Source organism: Elephas maximus, chromosome 17 (genome assembly GCF_024166365.1).
Source record: "Elephas maximus indicus isolate mEleMax1 chromosome 17, mEleMax1 primary haplotype, whole genome shotgun sequence".
NCBI classification, from domain to species: Eukaryota; Metazoa; Chordata; class Mammalia; order Proboscidea; family Elephantidae; genus Elephas; species Elephas maximus.
Genome location: NC_064835.1, coordinates 20,063,679 through 20,086,363, shown reverse-complemented (window position 1 = coordinate 20,086,363; position 22,685 = coordinate 20,063,679). Strand labels below are relative to the sequence as shown.

Sequence of the window (22,685 nt, the reverse complement as noted above, 5' to 3'; positions counted from 1 at the left end):
AAATTCTCATAAAAAGACCAGACTTAATGGTCTGACTGAGGCTAGAAGGACCCTGGTGATCATGGCCCCTAGACCTTCTGTCGGCCCACGACAGTAACCACCCCCGAAGGCAACTCGTCAGACATGGATTGGACTGGACAACGGGTTGGAGAGGGATGCTGGTGAGGAGTGAGCTTCTTGGATCAGGTGGACACTTGAGACTATGTTGGCATCTCCTGCTTCGAGAGGAGATGGGAGGGTAGAGGGGCTTAGAAGCTAGCAAAAGGGTCACGAAAAGAGAGAGTGGAAGGAGGGAGTGGGTTGTCTCATGGCGGGGGTACAGTAATTGGGAATATGTGCAAGTTGTATATAAGTTTTTATGTGAGAGACTGACTTGATTTGTAAACTTCCACTTGAAGCAAATTAAAAATTATTTAAAAAAAAAATGTTCAGTGATGGTAGCCAGAACACCATCCAGTTCTTCTGATCTGGCGGCAGCTGTTGGACCTTGTATGACTGATTGCAAGCTTTTAAGACTACAGGCACTATTCAGTGAACTTGGGAGTGCAACAGAAGCACTAACCACGTTATCAGGCCAATTAACTGAAATGTCCCATGAAACCAGGACCCTAAACCTCCAAACCAAGGAACCAAATCCCATGAGGTATATGGCTGTACCTAAGCAGCTCTAGCAGCTATACTTTTTTTTTTTCCTGGTCATTGTTATAAATATATCTATCACTCAATTTTTGCCAATTTTACTTTTAACAGGTGTACAACTTAGTGATAGCAATTGCATTAATAGGTTGTGCAACCCGACTGTTGATGCAAAAATTTTTGACAAAATTTTAGCAAGTAAAATTATGACTAAACAAGTGTCTTAGGCTGTGTTCTCTAGGGAAGCTTTATACCAATAAAACATATAAATATATACAGAGAGAGATTTTTATCAATTCACGTAGCCACATGGGCTGATGAATCCCAGACCGGCAAGACAGAGAGAAAGGCTCTTGCTCACAAACGGCAAAGATAGACAAATCCCAAGATCACCAGACAAGGCAGCAGGAAAGCAGCTAGCTCAAGTCCAGGAACCGAGGTCAGAAGAACAGGTGCCAGCTGGATACAGAGCAAGCAAAAGCCCACGAGCTCCACCAGAATGTCTATGCAGGCCACAGGCCGAATGAAAGGCCCTTTCAACTGACTGGCTACTCACAACAGATCCCATTAGATGTGATCACATTCTATCAAATCTCATCCTGGAAGTCATCACAACATCATACAGCTGCCAAACCACTGAGATCATGGCCTAGCCTAGTTGACACACAGCCTTAACCATCAAGACAAGGTTTATTGCAGAAATGCAGGTTGTTTTAACATTTGAAAATAAGCACTCACCATACCTGCTGGTGGAGGACCGGAGGCTGGAGGTAGAACAAATACCCTCTTCAGAGATTATCAGCCCAAGAATTGTTTGGCTGTCAGACCAGTCTCACTGAAAGGCCTTTTCAAGGAAACACAGAAATCCTGGGGTGTTACAAGCATATCACAATATCGAAAGAAGCCAAGCAGGTAACGTAAATGTGTAAAATAAGGGTAGACGGTAGAAACGCTGGGTCCTGGGACTGAATTGGAAAACGCCTACCTTGCCTAAAGATTTCCAGAATCCAGGTTGAAAACAAAACAGCACAAAAAACTTCTCCAGTCAAACAGCATGCATCCAGAGTAGATGAGTAGATCTAACCACGAGCAACTAGTTTGTGGCCCTTAGTTGAAAGTGGCCACCAACCCATCTCTGCAGGTAGTCATCTCCCTGAGGAGGCAAAGGCTGGAACATCTGTAAGGGCAGCTCTGGGAAACCAGGCCTTGGACAGGCCTCCAGAGCTGAGGCTCATTCCTCCGCCTCCATAGAAGTAGTGTTTACAATCTCTTCTCAGGCACACAGCCTGGAGGCATCCCTTTCTTGTTCCCACAATGTCATTTAAAGATACTGCTGCTTTGGTCTTTTCCTGTCACCTCAGCCTTGGTCCCCTTCCTGCACCTCTGATTACCAACCACCCATTACTTGTAACATCAAAGCTCTCCATTTCCAAGCCTTAACCTGACTCTGCCTGCCCTAAACTCTTGTGTACTTTCAGGTAAGTTTCTAGTACAAGTGAAGGAGCTGGTGGAGGGTCCTCTGCCCTGGCTACTCTTTCTTATAAGGTGCCCTGTGTGCTTAAACACTCAGTTTCTGGAGAGTTTCAGACTGTTGTAACAGAGAGAGCTGAGTCATCAGGCTGGTGTAAAGTGTGGACAGTGGAGAGAGAAGGGGAGCGTAGACACTGCCTGTGGCCTGGCCATGGCATCTTTAGTTGCAAGCTCTGAGACCCTCAGAGGTAACCCGATGCCCTCATCTACAGACTGAATCACCACATAAACTTCCCTAAGACAGCTACAAGGCTTTGATGCCACACCTGCTTTATGACACGGGAGGCCTTTGTGATGCAGTCGATGACAGTGAGGTGGAGCTGACAAGGCTCAGTGCTGAGAATCATTAGGCACCAGTATCCTGGATGCCTAGAGAGAGGGAGGACTGGTCTCCTCAATGTATTGAGGCAAGACCATGTTGTGCCCTACTTTCGTTTGGTGGCATGCTGGATATCCCTTATATAAATATGCCTCTGTTTTCTGCCTTATAATAAATATTTGGCAAATAAAAAAGAAATACCATGGATTCAGACTGGAATCTAACAGGAGTGCCCATGAGGTAGGGAAACACCCTGAACACTATTGATCTGTTAAGTCTCAGACAAGAAGCTTTTAAACCCCCAGTTTCTCTCCTTAGCCCTGCTTGAGAGTTTTGTTTTTTTTTTTAATCAAACCTTCAGTTATTCTTGTATAGTCATTTACTTCTTAGAGCCTAGAACAATCCCTTGCCAGCCCTCCATGTAATGTACTCTAATTGAAACGCCAAGGATATTAGCTGATTTGGGTTGAGGGGTCAAAGATATAAAGTCTACCTTACTGGACCTCCCAGTTTGGGTGATTTTTCTAGTTGGTGGTTCTTTAAGGCCTTTGTAAGCTGAAGCTTTTGGCTACTGGAACCATTCGCCCTTTAATCTGTTCCACTCTTCCTCCTGTGTCATCCTAAGCCGCCCACAGAACTCCTAGAAATGGGGTATAAGGCATGGGGTCTGGAAGAGCCTAGAAGTGAGTCAAATAAGCAGAAAAGAGAAATGTTGGGGTAAAAAAGGGGGACTAAGGAAAGGAAATATAGTAAAAGTATAAAATATAGAAAGGTATATAAAAGGGATTAGAAAATGTTTATTGGTTTTATCCCATTTTGGGCATGAAAAGAAATTTGTGTCAAAGCTTCACATTCTAACGCTTTTTGTCTTTAAGCAACACCAAAGGGTCAGCCAAAGGGCCAGAGATGCTCCAAAAAGAGGTAAGGTCCCAGTCTCTCCTCTGATTCCCCTTCACCGTGAGCGAGGTTCTCACGGATACTAACCCTATCCCTTGGTGCCAGGAGCAAGCTACTCTAACCACTAAAGGCTGAAGTTCCCCAAATTGACAATTTCTTATAGAAACTTCCTTGGATAGGAAATCAGAGCCTGGACATGTCCAGATTTCTCTACCTTAACCTGCTGGGAATGAGGAAATAGGACAGAGGTCCTTAACTGTGTTATTTACTAGTTTTTATGACACTGTGCAAGTCATTCCATGTCTCAGTCTTATTATCCATAAAACAGGCATAACACTGATGATCTGGCTGCACTCACACTGTGATTGTGAACATCAAATGAGATTAGGAATGAGATACATAGTGTAAATATTTAAGCTATACACACACATGCCTTGGAGCCTGACTCTTGAAGCCTTTAGTCTCCTTTACTGAGAGTCCAAGGCCTCACTACTAGCTTCCTATAGAATGCCCCTACCCTCTCCTGTCCATGTAACACTGTTTCCTGGTTCTTCAGCTAGGAGACCTTCCAAGGAAGAAGCTGAAAAGCTCCAAAAGGGTCTCGCTGTCCCAAAAAGGTGATCTCTTGCTCTCTGTCCTTTGTTGTCTCCCAAGTCCCAGCCTGGGCTATGATGATTTCTCAGTTTGGCCAGGGACAAGGAAGAGGAGAGGGACAACGCATGGGAGGGAACCATACATGAGACAGGCTGGTTCACTGGTTGAGAGAGTTGCCAGGACAGAAGTGGTCAGACATCACAGGAGAGAACAGTCTCCCAATCTGCTCTGTGCTAGAGTCACATTATTCCTGGACTTCAGGTCTGACTAGTACGTAATTTATAAAAGATTCTACATGAAGTGGAACTTAGCAAGGAGACATGTTATTCGGCCTAGAGTCTGGATTTTGCATAATTAAGTCATCACTGTCATATTCCTTTTGTTTCTACATCGTTTCAAAGGCAGACTCCTCTGAGTCTGGCTTGGCCTGGAAACATAGGGAGGTCACTCACTAGGACAGTCTTCAGACAGAAGCCTGTCATCTTATCCTCCTAATAAGATCTCCAGAGGACAGGACTAGTCCCCAAGAGATGGTGTATATAGCACCAGGGACAATCCACAGTCCCTAGAATACAGTATTCACACAAAGATGTCATTATCCACAAATATGGATAACAGACATTGTTTTCATAGCCCCAAATGAGACTGACTCTAGGTTATACTTGGTGATGTGCCTGGTGATGACCATTCTGCTAACTAGCTGACATCCTCACCTGCTTTGTTCCCTTCTAGTTCAGCTTCTCAACAGAGTTCAGCAGAGAATTCACCCTACCTCCCAGTCCTATCTGAGGGCCCTGCCCACCCAGAAGCTGTCTGAGACCTTGCCCAACAAGACCAAGAGCCTCAGCTCAGCCAGGCCTAACACGCAAAGTGGTAGATTCCCAGGGGTAGTCCCAGGGCTTACAGGCCTAAAGGAAAGGAAAGGCCAATCTCCCAGACCACACTCTTCCAAGGAGGCAGATGACACTGCATCAGTAACAGTTGCCATGCGTCCCTTTCCAGGCAGGCCTGGCTTCCTCGAGAAGGACGTGTGTTGCAGCTCCTATATGCAGACCTCTACTATCCGGTCTCCAATGCCATGGCTCTGGACATTCAACAATTGGTGACAGGTAAAAACACCCTGATCACCCTTACTTCGGCAGGGACCTCACAACACTCTTCTTGCCTAGAAATTCTGTCCATCTCTGGAGTGTCTAAGCAGAGTCTGCAACTGCGTTCCAAGAACTCCAGAGAACTTTTACCGGCATCCGTAACCTCCACACTGTTACAATTAACGGATCAGAAATCCTTAACCCAGACGGCTGCCCCATCAACCAGTGTGGTCATCATCCAAGATCACTGGGATGAACACCTGCAGCTAGGGAAGGGATTTCAACTGCCAGATGTGCCCAGGAACCCAGGAACTATACCTTCTTCAAGCCTTGGGGAGACCAGAGTTCCTGTGAACCAGCAAGAGATGCTGTATAGCAACCACAAATTTTTCCATGGGAACCAAGGCCAGCAGCCCTTGAGATCCCATGTCTCTCTGCTGTTCCTGACCACAGACCTCACGAATCTGACACATGCTATAGCCATGCATACGGTCACAATCTTTCCCGCCCACCTCCCATTACTCAGTCCTGAACTTCTCAGGTTTCTTGAGGTCCATGTAAAAAAATGGATGCATTTCCAGAGGTGGGGACGCCCCAGGCATCTGGAAGAGTCCCTGAGGCAGCTTATGAATGATAATTTGAATGCTTGTGTTGAAACAACTGGGACCATTTCCCACAAGACTTGGGGTTCCTGTATGCTCAGCCAGCCTACTCAGGCCTTCTGGCTTTTTAAATGCTCCATCAGGGACCAAGACCAAAGCTGCCACTGCCAGAAAACCCCAAGCTCTCTGGCTCTGGCCTTGCCCTCTCCAGCCCTTGAAGTTCTAAATAGCCTCTATCCACAGCCTGAGAGACAGGCTGAAGACTCAGGTGATCATCTGAAGCAGAAGCACAGCCAGCAATTCTGCAGCTTCTCTTGTCTAACCAGTGAGTCCCTGCTTGTCACTGACATTGATCGTCTGAAGCAGAAGCACAGCCAGCAATTCTGTAGCTTCTCTTGTCTAACCAGTGAGTCCCTGCTTGTCACTGACATTGAGTTTCAAGGGATTTCCACAAACAGGTACATACCCCAATTTCCCTTGAATGTTCTTTTTTTCTTCAATGAGCACTCCTTCCTCCCGCTCTTGCCTAATAATCCACCCCAGTCAGCTTCACCTTCTTCCACATCTGTCCCAAATTTGGTGTCTCCAACTGACCATCAACGAAACCAGATCAATATCCTATTTCGGGCTTTGGTCAAGTTCAAAGTGTTGGAGTGGAACCTGCTGCAGAGGCAGCTCCAGGTTAGGTGGGAATTGCCAGCTGCTTTCGAGAGATCTCAGTATGCCCAGAGTCTCATGCAATATAAGACCGGTGACACAACCCAGTCTCCAGAGACCCTGAGATCTTCCTGGTCCAGGAAGCCCATCTCACTCCTCAGCGGGGAACTACCCTTCTTCCCGGACCATGCCCAGAGGCTGCTGGAGTTCCACCTTCAAAAGCAGTTAATTCCCCAGCACGGTGGCATGTCTCAGAGGATCAAGCTGTCCACTGCATTGCTCCTGTCCCCTGCTGAACAACAGCCTCTGCTCTTGAGCAGTAAAGCCTTGGACAATGTGAATGCCTCCTGGTCTGCAGCCCCAGAGGTCAGTGGGATTAGTGACATGACCTCACTCACATTGGCCCCAGTGTTAGACTCCATGCCACGCTTGCTCACCCAGACCAAAGCAATACAGCAGAACCACATCGATTACAAATGCTGGCAGACCCTCCAGGGCACTGTCACTGCCCATATATTTATCTGCCAGGACTGTGGAATTCCGGGGAGTATGGAGGTAGCTCAGTACCCCTGCATTCCAGAAAACAAGCTCTTAGAGCTGAAGGCAGCAACTGATCCTGAGATATATCAGAAAGTTATGCCCTCACAGACCTCACCAGGTGCTGTCATTGACCACACTAAGCTGTCCAGATCCCTGCCCAAGGGACCCATGGAGAAGCTGGGAACTAATTTACAGGACAAACATCTAGCCTTCCTGTCAGGGCTGCCTGATCTCTATTATTTGGCTCCCTCCAAGGCCACAGGCCTGCCAATCACTAGCCAATCTGAAATTGCAGAGATAATGCCTGAGCCTGTTGAAATCACACCAGAGCCTCTGACTGAGATGATCTCCTACGAAGAACAATGCAGAAGTCCTGGGCCAGGTCTTCAAGACGACGAGACTGGTGCAGACGGTGCACAGGAGTTTCTTGCTGAAGTGCAGGAGGAACAAACAAAGGAGATGGTGCATCTAGAAAGTCAAACAGATGCTGCTATTCTAAAGGCACTCAAAACACCCATCTTGACCAAACTAAATTTCCATCTGAGAAAAAAGGTCCTAGAAATACAGATGGGAATTCCCATAAAAGCAAGGGAGTCTCGGAACCAAACTGTAATAGTCTCAAAGAAATTACCCACACAGGAGGCATCTGGGAGTCTAAACAGTGAAGGGAAAACATGGCTCCAGAAACTCCACATCCCACCAAACAGTCCATATGCCCCAGATCCAGAATTGATCTGTCTGAGAAAACAGCTGATATTTGAGCTAAAGACAGTACAGCAGAGGAAGAAACAAGGCAGTTCCAGAGCAGGGCCCCATGGTTCTACCCACCAGGTCTCCAAGATCGCACATCTCAGCAGGGACACGGCAGATGTCCAGGAGCTTTGTGCTCAGCTAGAAGCCAGAGTGAACAGCTCCAGCCTGGAAGAGGCCTGCTGCCCTGAGTCCCCAGACCCCGTCCCAACCAAGGACTCAGCCCAAGTACCCACACTGGCAGAGACAGATGCTTATATTCCAAAGGCACTCAAAACATCCATCTTGACCAAACTAAACTTCCATCTGAGAAAAAAGATCCTAGAAATACAGTTGGGAATTCCCATAAAAGTAAGGGCATCCCAGAACCAATTTGTAGCAGTCTTAGAGAACTTACCCACACAGGTGATACTTGGGAGTCTAAAGAACCAAGGGAAAACATCCCTCCAGGAATTCCTCATCCCAACAGACAGTCCACATGCCCCAGAACACGAATTAATCTGCCTTAGAAAACAGCTCATTGTTGAGCTAAAGGCAGTACAGCAGAGGAAGAAACAAGCTAGTTCCAGAGCAGGGCCCCATGGTTCTGCCCACTGGGTCTCCAATATCTCACAGCTCAGGGAGGATACTGCAGATGCCCAGGAGCTTTATGCTCAGCTAGAAGCCAGAGTGAACAGCCCCAGCCTGGAAGAGGCCTGGTGCCCTGAGTCTCAAGGCCCCAGCAAGACCAATGACTCAGCCCAAGTACCCACACTGGCAGTGAAGAAAGAATACCCACGGAAACTGAAACCACAAGGGGACACTACAGAATGGAATCCAGGGTTTGGGCTGCCCTCACCCACAGAAAACAGACCCCCTGCTGAAGACCAGAAGCCAGCAGGGTTATCTGTGAACAGGACACCCCGAGGTCCCTGGCAAAGGAGTGTGAGCTTTGATATTACAGCCCCCTCTCAGCAGAGTCCTCAGTACTGTCCTCAGTTTAAGCTCCCAAAACTACCTCCAGGGGCACCTGGGGGGAAAGATTCTGAGAAGAATGGTGTGGAAGACAGTGAAAGCAACCTGAATGTCATTACAGAACCAGGCAGGATTCCTGGGACTGCCCAGCCTGTGGTGCCCCAGGCTTCACAGGGCCGGTCTTCGCTGGGCCCACTAATTCAGGGTAAGCCTTTGCAGGACAAACTTTTGTGGAATGAGACCCCAGAGGAGGGAATGAGACTAGCCCATACTCAGAAGAGCCCTGGCCTTCCAGAAGCTGGCTTAAGAAATAAGGTGAAGTGCATTTTTAGCTGTATTCATTCCAAGACAGTAGATGAGAAATCCATGTTTTCCTCAGAGGAGAAAGTGACCAAAACACGAAAAAATCGTCTTAAGAAGAGCCTGGCCCCAGCCAAAGGCCTGTGGGACAAGCTAAGACAGAGAAGACAACAAAGGATCCGAAGCCCAATTTCTCCCCACTGAGAAACAGGTGAGCCTGGCCTTCTCGGATGGCCTGGAGGCCCCGGACAATCAGCTCTGGCACTACTCTCATCATCTTTGCTCTGGCTCTATGCTGGGCCACCTCCACAGCTGCTTGGCACCATCCTCAAGAGGCTTGTGCCACCCAACCTGAGAACCCACCGTACATCCCAACCCTTACTTCAGAGAAAAACACTGCTTTCTTCAAGAAGATCCAGTTCATTAAAATAGTCTGTAGGGTATCAAATCCCTGTATTGTCATTTTCTTTAACGTACAGGTTGTGCAAAGCATAGCCCAAATATATCCCTAGGCAGAGATACATGTCTGCTTGTTCCTTCTTGTCTCCTTGTGATATGTTAAAGGTTGAGCGGGAGGTATACAGTCTTTTCTATTAGAGAATAACCTTCAACCCACAGTTCAGATGTGTTAGCATTCCACATAACTCCTCCCAGCCCTATCCTGGACTGTGGATAAAGGGACTTGAGTAGAGAAGGCAAGGCCCTTGTCTAAGGTACACTGAGGGTAAAGGTCAGGGTGGAGTTCAGTCAAAGCTTCCCATGATAATCTTGAACCCCATGACAACAGTACTGACAAGAAGGAGTGGTCGGGAAATCAATGCATTGTATGCCCACCCATAGGCAAAAATCATTAATTGATGGCTGATACATACATACGCCTGCAATCTGGAAGGTTTTTAGGGGACTGCCACAGTGCTTCATCCTTGAAGATGTACTTTTGTGATTCGAAAAAGCAGTTTCTATGACAGAGGTCAAAACCAAAATACAGAATCTCCCCTCTCTGCTCCCTGGTTGGTACTAACAAGATCTTTCAAACAATCTGGGAGCCTGCTGTGGCCCTGTTGCCTGTTTCCCATCTCCAGTGCCTCTCAGCTACATGGAAGGAATGCCTACTAGAATGAAGACCAGAGTAGGAGGTAGAGAGGTTTGTCCCCCAGCCCTAAGGCTCCCAGGGAAGGAAGCCAGTAGGGAAAGAATGTAAATGGTAGTGTGAATACCTGGGACAGCACACCATGCTCCTGACCAGGGCATGATAATGGAGAAAAGCTGGGTTTTTCGGAATGAAAAAAAGTCCAGAGCCAGAAAGTCAACCCAAAGCCTAAGTGCTCTTGGTGGAGGGAGGTAAGCAAACTCTGAGATTTATGAGCCTGACAAAGAACATGGGCCTAGCAATGCAGAAAGAGGGCAGATGTGGTATCTTAGCCTTCAGTGGCCAGTGAGGTTTGGGGCCAGGAAAAAAGAACTGGGAAACAAAAAGACAAAGAGGTTGCCCGAAGCATGTGGGATAGACTACTATTTTGGCCACCACCTAGTAGCCTTCAAAAGGTACCATCCCTGCGTCCTCCTCTGACCTACCACAGAGAAGCCAAGAGCTGGAGAAAGAGCAGGAAATGTGGCTTCTTCATGATGTGGTACAGGGGACTGTGGGATACCCCTGCCTCACTGGTTCCTAAGGAAAGCCAGGATCACTCACCATCCCATCAAACCAGGAGGAGGTGGTGGCTGCACTCACTTCCTCTATAGGATTCCACTGCTTAGCACAAGGTGTCCACTGAGAGGATGCAGAAAAACCAGGATGGGAAGAAGCATGGATGTATCCCTGTTGAGAATGGTGATTCTGTGCCTAAATCATGGGGACCCAGCTCCTATTGTGGCCACCAGAGGAGGCAGGCACAAGCCCTAGGCCTGCCATGCCAACATTTTCTACGTGTTTTACTAATGCATCCCCGAAGGAGATCAAAGGAGGTCTTGTGGCAGGTACATCCTCCCTGCCTGGTGGGAGTTGGATAGAGAGCCATGGAACAGAGAGAGAAACAGAGGAAGGCAAGAGTGAAGGGAAGTGACTCAAAAGGGTCAAAACAGCGTCAGGTGGGAAGCAAGGGTTAGTGTGCACACAACCTGACATATGGTGGAGCAGGTCCTTCCCGTGGTCCCCGCAGGCTCCTACCTGCCCCACCCCAGCATGGGCTCATGATGCTGACCAAAGTCCTGTGCCAAAGGGCTGGGCCAGTGAGATGAGCTGGAACCAATACCTTCAGGATTATGAGCTCTCAGCAAAATCAAGAGCTGAGAAGAGACAGGGTGAGAGCCTATGAACTCATGCAGGATGTTGTTGAGTGGATGTAGCTTTGCTCATCCTATCCCACAACGCTAGCAGAGCCCCTACCTTCCTCCTCCCCCCAGAGCTCAGGAGAGTTAAAATAAGAGCAAAATAAATGCTTCAGGGCAGGGCACAAACTCCAAAAATGTAATATACCCCAGAAGGGGTGGTAGATGCTTGGAATACATCACTGCTTGCTCGGGATCTTTGGAGTTCACCACTGGGCCTTTGATGTAACATGTCATGGTGAACAGCCCTGACCTTCTACAGCCCTTCCTTTGGGCTTTCTGGGGGTCTGGGTGAGTACTTCAGAATTCTATAAACGTAACTTACGGTACTGAGTAACAGCAGTAAGAGAAGTATGTCTTCTCCAAACATCACTCTGCCTTTTAATCACTGAGTCCTTGAGGACAGGGACCATGCCTGACTCATTTTGTACATGCTCACCCTGTCCCATCCAGGGAAGGACAAAAACACACTGAGCGCAGGAGTGAGAGGGTAAAACCCCACTGAGATGCTATTTTCTGCACCACGAGAGAGGTCACTGGGCCTCTGCTCTTTTACTGGCCATCAAGCCCTAATGCTCTACCTGTGCTCAGGGGCCTATGGCATTAGCCAGGGCTGTCATGAAAGAAAGGCCAAGAAGCTTTCTGTGTCCACCGTAGGGATAGGAAAGGAGGAAGGACAATCTTGAGCTAGAGTGGACAGATGGACAAAGGGCACCATGCAGACAGGTAAGGTGTTGGGAGACAGTACCGAATTCCTGACACACCTGGCTGGGCTTGCAAAGAGATGTCCATTCCCATCCCCAGAGACACTGAGGTCAGGACCCTGAATACTTGGTCTGTATGGGAGCACAGGGGAAGAAGGGGCCCTGAGAAGGAGACAGAGAAAGATATCCATTCCAAGAAGGAGGGATGGGTTCTGCCAACAGCCTCCCTTCCCCGATTTGTATCTCTCCTCCACAGTAACTCCTCTGGGTCCATGGGCAGGCAAGGGGCATGCTGGGGGCTTTCCAGAATGTTTTACTTCCAAGCTCAAGCCTGTACAGAGGCCACAGGGTCAGGATCCTGGGCAGATAGTCTTACCCGTGGGAATCCAGACCACGGGAAGGGAAACCTATCTTTGAGGTAAATATTACTGGCAGCTGCGGTACACTGGGGAGTGGGATGGATGATTAAAGACAGACGTCAGACTAGGATCTCACTACACACAGTGAATAACACGTGGACACACAGACATCCAGTCACACATGTACATAAAGAGAAAGACACAGATTCAAAGATGCCACACAGAAATACTACAAAGTACGAAGAAACTTTGACCAGAAATACACATCTACATAGACCAGGGAACCCCCTGGGTCGGAAATACTCAAGTAGACACAGGCAGAAATACACAAGCACATACAAAGCTGACTTGCACACATAACAAAAAGATACAGCCCATCTTGTAGACTCACAAACACATATGCAGTCCAAATTCATCCTTCAAAGCCCTTTTCCTCTATAAAGCCTCCTAGGCCACCTCAGAACCAGGCCTGCATATCCCTCCTCTAAACTCTCCTTTGTAATTTCTGTTTCACTGCTTGTTCTTTAATAGAGACAGCAGTGGATTCACGTGCATACCCCTGGTCTCACCAACTTCTCTGCATGCTCTTAAAAAAATGTCAAGGGCTTGCAGTAGATCTACTGCCCTCATCCTTCACCTATGCACCCATCTCCACAAGGGCCACCAATTTACTACTGCTTCCATCCCTGCAGGGCCCTGCCCCCAGCCCCTTCAACACAGCAGATAGACACACCTGCCAAGGGTACTCTCAAGGCACCGTGAAGATGCAGGCCTTGGTTCCCCAGGACGGAGGCCATGACGCATGGCATGACTACATGTGTAGTTCTAACCCAAATCTTAATGTTAATCAGGATTCCACACCTGTCAACCCTACCCCCTACTGCAGACCTATTTTCAGGGACAACTCTAAACCCGTAGTGCTTTTAACTGCAAACTTTGGAACAACTGTACCTCGGGAAGGTAAGAAATGAATTCTTCCAAAAGCCTGAGTGAGCTTGGAAGTGGATTCTTCCACCTTCAAGCCTCCAGATGAGAACACATCCTAGTGAACACCTTGATTGCAGTCTTGTGAGACCATAAGCAAAGGACTAAGCTAAGCCCTGCCTATAATCCCGACCACAGAAAACATGGCATAATAAATGGGTATGGTTTTAAGCCACCAAGTTTGTGGTACGTTCTTATGCAGCAGGAGAGAGGGAAAAAAATAGGGAAAGAGAAGGCATCTAGGGAACCCTTCTCCTTCAGCTTTCTATAAAAATAAGTAGCTCTGGAGGGTCCACAGCCTTCCTAATAAGCCATGGCTCCCTTGTCCTTCATGTTAAATGGAAAGTAACCTTGAGTGCCTTCACCTGATAATTGATATGAGCGTGGCATATGTTGGAAAAAGCTAAAAACAACAGCAACAACAAAACTGACAGTGATCTTGCAGAAGAAGGTGGGAAGGTTTTCCCCAGCAGCAATAAAGGAACGAAAACTTGAAAAAAACCAGTAGGTTTAACAGGTAGCTCCAGATTTTCTTTGAGCTCAGAAGGGAGGAACAATCTAAATAGGATCACAAGGAGAAAATGTTCAATAAATATTTGTTGAATAAATTTTGCAAAGATGATTGGAGAAAACAAAGGGCTTACCTGAGATCATAGTGCCAGTATCCCCAAAGGGGCTCATCAGACCAAATCTTCACAACTTGTTTCTAGAAACTACACAGTCACCAGCTCATCATATCCACTCTGCTTCCTCAGAGGTGGAACCTAAGTTGTGAATCAAGGCTAGGAGGGATGAGAACAGGTAACCCATACAGTAGCTATGGGTGATTTCTCTGACCATTGGAAGGGCTGCTAAGTTTTGGGATTTAGCCAGTTTCCACAATCACGATGATAAGGTCAACATCACCTGCATTTATGCGATATCCTGTAGCACTCTGTCCTGGCCCACAGGAAAGCAGCTGACCTAAAGGCACTGTTAGGGATTGAATTGTGTCCCCCAAAAATGTGCATCAACTTGGCTAGGCCATGATTCCCAGTATTGTGTGGTTGTCCTCCATTGCGTGATCTGATGTAATTACCTCTGAATGTGTTATAAATCCTAACCTCCATGATGTTAATGAGGTAGGACACGATCTATAGGACTTGGTCCTATCTTGAGTCAATCTCTTTTGAGATATAAAAGAGAGAAGCAAGCCGAGAGGAGGGGGACCTCATCACCATCAAGCAAGAAGAGCAGGAGGGAAGCACGTTCTTTGCATCTGGGATCCCTGCACTGAGAAGCTCCTAGGCCAGGGGAAGATTTATGACAAGGACCTTCCCCGAAGCTGACACAGAGAGAAAGCCTTCCCCTGGAGCTGGCACCCTGAATTTGGACTTCTAGCCTCCTAAATGGTGAGAGAATAAATTTCGCTTTGTTAAAGCCATCTACTTGTGAGATTTCTCTTATAGCACCACGAGGTAACTAAGACAGGCAGTAACCAAAAACTTGAAAATGCATCTCTTCTGTCCTGGATTTGATCTGGAAGAATGGAGCACAAGCAGCACTTGTATATAAGGGTAAAAGTTTGCAAGGTAGCAGACAACTGGCTTCTAGAAGCATAGGCCTCAGGAATAGCAACTTCATCTAACACAGAAGACCAAGGGACTTTGGGAAATCAGCATAACTGGAACCTCTAAAAAAGTTAGTATACACACACAGACATTCTGAGTGCTCAGTGCACATCTGGGTGATTCAGATCAAATAAAGCTACAAGTGCGGCCAGTTTCCCCAAAGGTTATGGACAAACTAATTTGATAGAGTAACGGCAGGGGGACTAAGAATGTGACTGCCAGAAGAGGGAAAAACAGTAACTAAGTGTCAGTGTCACCTCTCAAAAGGCATAAAACCAAAAAAACAAAACAGTGGCCATCAAGTGGATTCCCACTTACGGTGACCCTATGTGTTTCAGGGTAGAACTGTACTCTGTAGTGTTTTTAAAGACTGTGACCTTGCAGGAGGACATCGCCAGATCTCTCTTTCGAGGTGCCCCCAGGTGGATTTGAACCACCAACCTTTCAGTTAGTACCTGAGTGTTTAACCATTTGAGCCACCTAACCCGTTGCCATTGATTCCGACTCATAGTGACCCTATGGAACACAGTAGAACCGCCCCATAGGGCTTCCAAGAAGCAGCTGGTGGATTTGAACTGCCCACCTTTTGGTTAGCAGTCGAGCCCTTACCCACTGCGCAACCAGGGTCCTTGAGCCACCCAGGGACTCCATAATATACGTTAACTCCTATAAGTGCACCACAAAGCTATAATTTGCCCCTTATGGCTCAAAAACTGGCAGTATATGAACTCAAGAGCATAAAACATTTACTTCTTTAGCATAGTGCCTGGCAAGTTGGTAGCACTTAGTAAATACATCTGGGTCTCTGAGGTGATTACTGGGAATGGGAGAAGGCTATGAAGCAGAAAGTTGTAATGGGAAAGATGATCATGTCTCCACTGATGGTCTTGGTTCCTTGGTCCAAAGCTTGTGAGCAATTTCTGACAGAACTTGGCCATTGAGATCTAAGCGTGGAGTGGCTGATGATATTCCTATTAGAAATGAGAGTAAACCAATCTGGGAAATGGGGATACCAGAAAGAAAGCAGCTCTGCTTGAAGACAGACATGTGAGATTGGGAGACAAAAGATTTTGAAACTAAAGAGATAGGAAACTTTTTGCATAAATAAGATCCATTTAGGGGCAGATACGGGAAAAAATAAATGTGAAGAGTGCAAGAAATGGGCCTAGGGAGGTCCTCTCGTTTATGTTTGCAGGGGGAGAGTGTCACATGTGACAAAGTAGAAGAATAAGAATGTGATCAGAGAATAAGTGGAAGATCAGAAGCTGAAAAATCCAGGCAGTAAGGATATCGGTCAGCTTTGAAATGAATATATTCAAATGGATCTGCGGTGAGCTATTCTCTCCACATTTATTTCCTTTTCAGATAGTGTTTTTGAGAAGATTTACAGCAACCTGCTGACATCCTTCACTTCCATGCTGGAACTATTTGCAGAATATTTGTGATTGGGCTAGAATTAAACCGTATTCTTAGGATCTGTATCATCTTAATATTTACCTAACAGACCGGGCTTGGTTTTTCCTCTCACTGCTTTAATCCCCAGGAAGGCCACTGCTACTGAGGAGGGTGTATTAGTTATCTAATGCTGCTTAAGAAATTGCCCCAAAACTTAGTAGTCTAAAACAAAAAATACTATGTGGGTCAGGAATTTGGGAGTGGCTTAGAAGGGTGCTTCTGACTGCCATGAGGTTGCAGTCCAGACATCCGCCAGGGCAGCAGTCATCTGAAAGCTTGACTGGAGCTACAGGGTCTGCTTCCAAGTTCACTCACATGGCTGAGGGCCAAAGGTTTTAGGACCCCAACACGTGAGCCTATCCATTGAGCAGACTGAATATCCTCACAACAGGGCACTCTCTTCCACAGAGGCAAGTCCAGAGGCCGCCCTTGGGGGTCCGTAGTTACACTGAGGAGCCCAGGGGGACAAATACAGAGAGACTCCTGGGGAGGCTCCGTTCACACAGGGGTGCTCCATGGGGGCGGCTCTCCAACCCTCCTCAGGAACTCTCTCGAGGGGCCAGGGGCAGCAGACACATAGGATCATTCTCCTACACAGGGGCACCTTGGGGGCGGCCCTCATACAAACACCTCAGAGTCCCCGGAGGGCCGCCCGCAGCCCTACCCCTTGGGGTGCCCGCCAGGTCCCGCTGTCTTCGCTCCCGCTTACCGGGATGTCCGGGTGCGGGACGCGGCTCCGGGGGTGACCGGCTCTACACCGCGGGCCTCCCGCCTTCATTGGCCGCTCGGCGGGCCTGCGTACTGGGTCCCAACGCCGGGAGCAGAGGGCGCAGGCGGAGCTGCAGACTGAGGCGGCAGCGGCGTCGGGGCGCGCGCCCCTAGCACACCCACCCACCCCGCCCCCCGCCGCCAGCCGCTGCGGCGCGCGCGCCTGCCCCTCCCCGCCCAGCTGGCCACCGGCGCTGGGGAGCGAGGTGCTAAGGGACCGCTGGAGGGCGGCGGCCTGGCCGGGACTCGGCGTCGCGCTCCCATGAGCCCTCGGCCCAGGTGCCGATGGGCGTCCCCAGCCAGCGCCTGGCACTGCGGCGGGGGCCCTGAGCCAGCCTGGCCGCCTGGGGCAAGGTAGGTGTGGGTCCCAAGGAGGCGGCCCAGGAAGGGGGCGCCTCAGGGGGCCGAGGCCGCTCACAACTCCTGTCCACGCCAAGGCTAGGGCGGGTGTCCGGTGTGTCCTGCAGCGGGCATCTGCCTGGGGGGAAAATGACTCTGTCAGCCGCCCAGGCCGGTGCCCTACTTCCCCCCCAAGACTCTGCTGCCCACCCAGGCTTCTGGGCCACTGGTCATCTGGCGCTTATCTTCCAGAATGCCATCCGCCCCCCCATCCCGAATGCCAGTGCCCAAGAGTTCGCTGTTTTCTGAGACTGTTGGTCTTCCGTCTCCAGCAATAAACCCATACCCTATTGTAACCCACTTTTTGCTGCAGCAACCTTGCCCCTCTGCAGTTCTGAGAGCTATAAAGTGCATTACATTAAACTAGATGCTTTGAAAAAACTGAGAGGAAAAAAAAGAATGTTAAAAGTCTTAAGCCCCTAACACAAACTATAAAGCAGTAATTGAAGAAATACAAATATGCTGAGGACCTTTTAATTAAATTTATATTTTATGTATATTTAAAAAAAAATTTGTTGTGCTTTAAGTGAAAGTTTAAAAATCCAATCAGTCTCTCAGACAAAAACTTATGTACACCATGCTATATAGACTCCCAATTGCTCTCCCCCTAATGAGACATCCCACTCCCTCCCTCCACTCTCTTTTGGTGTCCATTTTGCCAGCTTCTAACTGCCTCTACCCTCTCATCTCCCCTCCAGGCAGGACATGCCAACATAGTCTCAAGTGTCCACCTGATCCAAGAAGCTCACTCCTCACTGGCATCCCTCTCCAACTGACTGTCTAGTTCAATCCATGTCTGAAGAGTTGGCTTTGGGAATGCTTCCTGTCCTGGGCCAACAGGTCTGGGGGCCATGACCACCGGGATCCTTCTAGTCTCAGACCATTAAGTCTGATGTTTTCATGACAATTTGGGGTCTGCATCCCACAGTTCTCCTGCTCCCTCAGGGGTTCTCTGTTGGGTTCCCTGCCAGGGCATTCATTGGTTGTAGCCTGGCACCATCTAGTTTTTCTGGTCTAAGGATGATGTAGTCTCTGGTTTATGTGGCCTTTTCTGCCTCACGGGCTCGTAATTACCTCGTGTCCTTGGTGTTCTTCATTCTCGTTTGATGGAGGTGGGTTGAAACCAATTGATGCATCTTAGATGGTGGCTTGCTAGTGTTTAAGACCCCAGAGGCCACACTCCAAAGTGGGATGCAGGATGTTTTCTTAATAGATTTTATTATGCCAATTGACTTAGATGTCCCCTGAAACCATGGTCCCCAAACCCCGCCCCTGCCATGCTGGCTTTCGAAGCACTCAGTTTATTCAGGGTACTTCTCTACTTTTGGCTTAGTCCAGTTGTGCTGACCCCGCCTGTATTGTGTGTTGTCCTTCCTGTCACCTAAAGTAGCTCTCATCAACCATCTAATTAGTGCATGCTGCTCTCCCATCCTCCCTCCAGCCCCCCTCTCATAACCATCAATCAATATTTTCTTCTCTGTTTAAACTATTTCTCGAGCTCTTATAATAATGGTCGTATAAAATATTTGTCCTTTTGCAGTTGACTAATTTCAGTCATCATTATACCTTCCAGATTCCTCCATGTTATGGAATGTTTCACAGATTCATCACTGTTCTGTATTGATGGGTAATATTTCCTTCTGTGAATGTATCATAATGTATTTATCCATTGATCCAACGATGGGCACCCTGGTTGCTTCCATCTTTTTGCTATTGTAAACAGCGCTGTAATAATAAGCATGGGTGTGCATGTATCTGTTCGTGTAAAGGCTCTCATTTCTCTAGGGTATATTCTAAGAAGTGGGATTGCTGGATCCCATGGTAGATCTATTTCTAGCTTTTTAAGGAATCACCAAATCAGTTTCCAAAGTGGTTGTACCTTTTTACATTCCCACCAGGAGTGTATAAATGTACCAGTCCCTCCACAGCCTCTCCAACATTTATTATTTTGTGTTTTTTGGATTTGTGGCAGCCTTGGAGTGAGATGAAATTTCATTGTAGTTTTGGTTTGCTTTTCTCTAATGGCTAATGATCATGAGCATTTCCTAATGTGTCTGTTAGCTACCTGAATGTCTTCTTTAGTGAAGTGTCTGTTCATATCTTTTGCCCGTGTTTTAATTGGTTGTTTGTCTTTCTGTAGTTGAGTTTTTGCAGTATCATGTAGATTTTAGACATCGAGTGTTGATTGGAAATGTCATAGCTAAAAACTTTTTCCCAGTCTGTAGGTAACCTTTTTACTTTTTTGGTGAAGTCTTTTTTTTTTTTTTTTTCAGTGTCCACCTGATTTAATTAGCTCACTCTTCATCAGCATCTCTCTCCCCCCCACTGACCAGTCCTTTTCATGCCTGATGATTTGTCTTCGGGGATGGTTCCTGTCCTGTGCCATCAGAAGTTCTGGGGAGCATTGTCTCTGGGATTCCTCTAGTCGCAGTCATACCATTAGGTATGATCTTTTCATGAGAATTTGGGGTCTGTATCCCATTGGTCTCCTGCTCCCTCTGGAGTTGTCTGTTGTGCTCCCTGACAGGGCAGACATCGATTGTGGCCGGGCACCAACTAGTTTTTCTGGTCTCAGGATAATGTAGGTCTCTGGTTCACGTGGCCCTTTCTGTCTCTTGGGTTCTTAGTTGTCGTGTGACCTTGGTGTTCTTCCTTTGCCTTTGCTCCAGGTGGGTTGAGACCAATTGATGTATCTTAGATGGCCGCTTATTGGCATTTAGGACCCCAGGCGCCACAATTCAAAGTGGGATGCAGAATGTTTTCATAATAGAATTATTTTGCCCATTGACTTAGAAGTCCCCTCAAACCAAGTTCCCCAGACCCCAGCCCCTGCTCCGCTGACCTTTGAAGCTTTCATTTTATCCCGGAAACCTCTTTGCTTTTAGTCCAGTCCAATTAGGCTGAACTTCTTTGTATTGAGTGTTGTCTTTCCCTTCACCCAAAGCAGTTCTTATCTACAGATTGATCAATAAAAAGCCCTCTCCCTCCCTCCCTCCCTCCCCCCTTTGTAACCACAAAAGTATGTGTTCTTCTCCGTTTTTTCTATTTCTCAAGATCTTATAATAGTGGTTTTATACAATATTTGTCCTCTCGCAACTGACTCATTTCGCTCAGCATACTGCCTTCCAGATTCCTCCATGTTATGAAATGTTTCAGAGATTCGTCACTGTTCTTTATCGATGCGTAGTATTCCATTGTGTGAATATACCACAATTTATTTACCCATTCATCCGTTGACGGACATCTTGGTTGCTTCCAGCTTTTTGCTATTGTAAACAGAGCTGCAATAAACATGGGTGTGCATGTATCTGTTTGTGTGAAGGCTCTTGTATCTCTAGGGTATATTCCGAGGAGTGGGATTTCTGGGTTGTATGGTAGTTCTATTTCTCACTGTTTAAGATAACACCAGATGGATTTCCAAAGTGGTTGAACCATTTTACAATCCCACCAGCAGTGTATGAGAGTTCCAATCTCTCCGCAGCCTCTCCAACATTTATTATTTTGTGTTTTTTGGATTAATGCCAGTCTAGTTGGTGTGAGATGGAATCCCATCGTAGTTTTAATTTGCATTTCTCTAATGGCTAATGATCGGTAGCATTTTCTCATGTATCTGTTGGCTGCCTGAATATCTTCTTTAGTGAAATGTGTGTTCATATCCTTTGCCCACTTCTTGATTGGGTTGTTTTTCTTTTTGTGGTTGAGTTTTGACAGAATCATGTAGATTTTAGAGATCAGGCGCTGGTCTCAGATGTCATAGCTGAATATTCTTTCCCAGTCTGTAGGTGGTCTTTTTACTCTTTTGGTGAAGTCTTTAGATGAGCATAGGTGTTTGATTTTTAGGAGCTCCCAGTTATCTGGTTTCTCTTCATCATTTTTGGTAATGTTTTGTGTTCTGTTTATGCCCTGTATTAGGGCTCCTAGGGTTGTCCCTATTTTTTCTTCCATGATCTTTATCGTTTTCGTCTTTATGTTTAGGTCTTTGATCCACTTGGAGTTAGTTTTTGTGCGTGGTGTGAGGTATCGGTCCTGTTCCATTCTTTTGCAAATGGATATCCAGTTATGCCAGCACCATTTGTTAAAAAGACTATCATTTCCCCAATTGACTGACACTGGTCCTTTGTCAAATATCAGCTGCTCATACGTGGATGGATTTATATCTGGGTTCTTCATTCTGTTCCATTGCTCTATGTGCCTGTTGTTGTACCAGTACCAGGCTGTTTTGACTACTGTCAGGTAGAGTGAGGCCTCCCACTTTCTTCTTCTTTTTCAGTAGTGCTTTGCTGATCCGGGGCTTCTTTCCCTTCCATATGAAATTGGTGATTTGTTTCTCTATCCCGTTAAAATATGACATTGGAATTTGGATCAGAAGTGCATTAAATGTATAGATGGCTTTTGGTAGAACAGACATTTTTACTATCTTAAGTCTTCCTATCCATGAGCAGGGTATGTTTTTCCACTTAAGTATGTCCTTTTGAATTTCTTGTAGCAGAGTTTTATACTTTTCTTTGTATAGGTCTTTTACATCCTTGGTAAGATTTATTCCTAAGTATTTTATCTTCTTGGGGGCTTCTGTGAATGGTATTGATTTGGTTATTTCCTCTTCGGTGTTCTTTTTGTTGATGTAGAGGAATCCAAGTGATTTTTGTATGTTTATCTTATAACCTGAGACTCTTCCAAACTCTTCTATTAGTTTCAGTAGTTTTCTGGAGGATTCCTTAGGGTTTTCCATGTATACGATCATGTCATCTGCAAATAGTGATAGCTTAACTTCCTTCTTACCAATCTGGATACCTTTATTTCTTTGTCTAGCCTAATTGCCCTGGCTAGGACTTCAAGTACGATGTTGAATAAGACCGGTGATAAAGGGCATCCTTGTCTGGTTCCCATTCTCAAGGGAAATGCTTTCAGGTTCTCTCCATTTAGAGTGATATTGGCTGTTGGCTTTGCATAGATGCCCTTTATTATGTTGAGGAATTTTCCTTCAATACCTATTTTGGTAAGAGTTTTTATCATAAATGGGTGTTGAACTTTGTCAAATGCCTTTTCTGCATCTATTGATAAGATCATGTGGTTTTTCTCTTTTGTTTTATTTATGTGATGGATTACATTAATGGTTTTTCTGATATTAAACCAGCCTTGCATACCTGGTATAAATCCCACTTGATCAGGGTGAATTATTTTTTAGATGTGTTGTTGGATTCTATTGGC

The 22,685-nt window shown here is 46.7% G+C and overlaps 1 long non-coding RNA gene across 1 annotated transcript in view; it reads right to left on the bottom strand.

Moving 5' to 3' along the window:
• LOC126060688 (uncharacterized) overlaps positions 1-17,156 on the bottom strand; it is a 42,077-nt gene extending 24,921 nt beyond the window's left edge. Inside the window, exon 1 of the long non-coding RNA XR_007513636.1 lies at positions 17,020-17,156. This is a non-coding gene — a long non-coding RNA (uncharacterized LOC126060688). The remainder of the gene's footprint in view (positions 1-17,019) is intronic.
• Between the last annotated feature and the right edge of the window lie 5,529 nt (positions 17,157-22,685).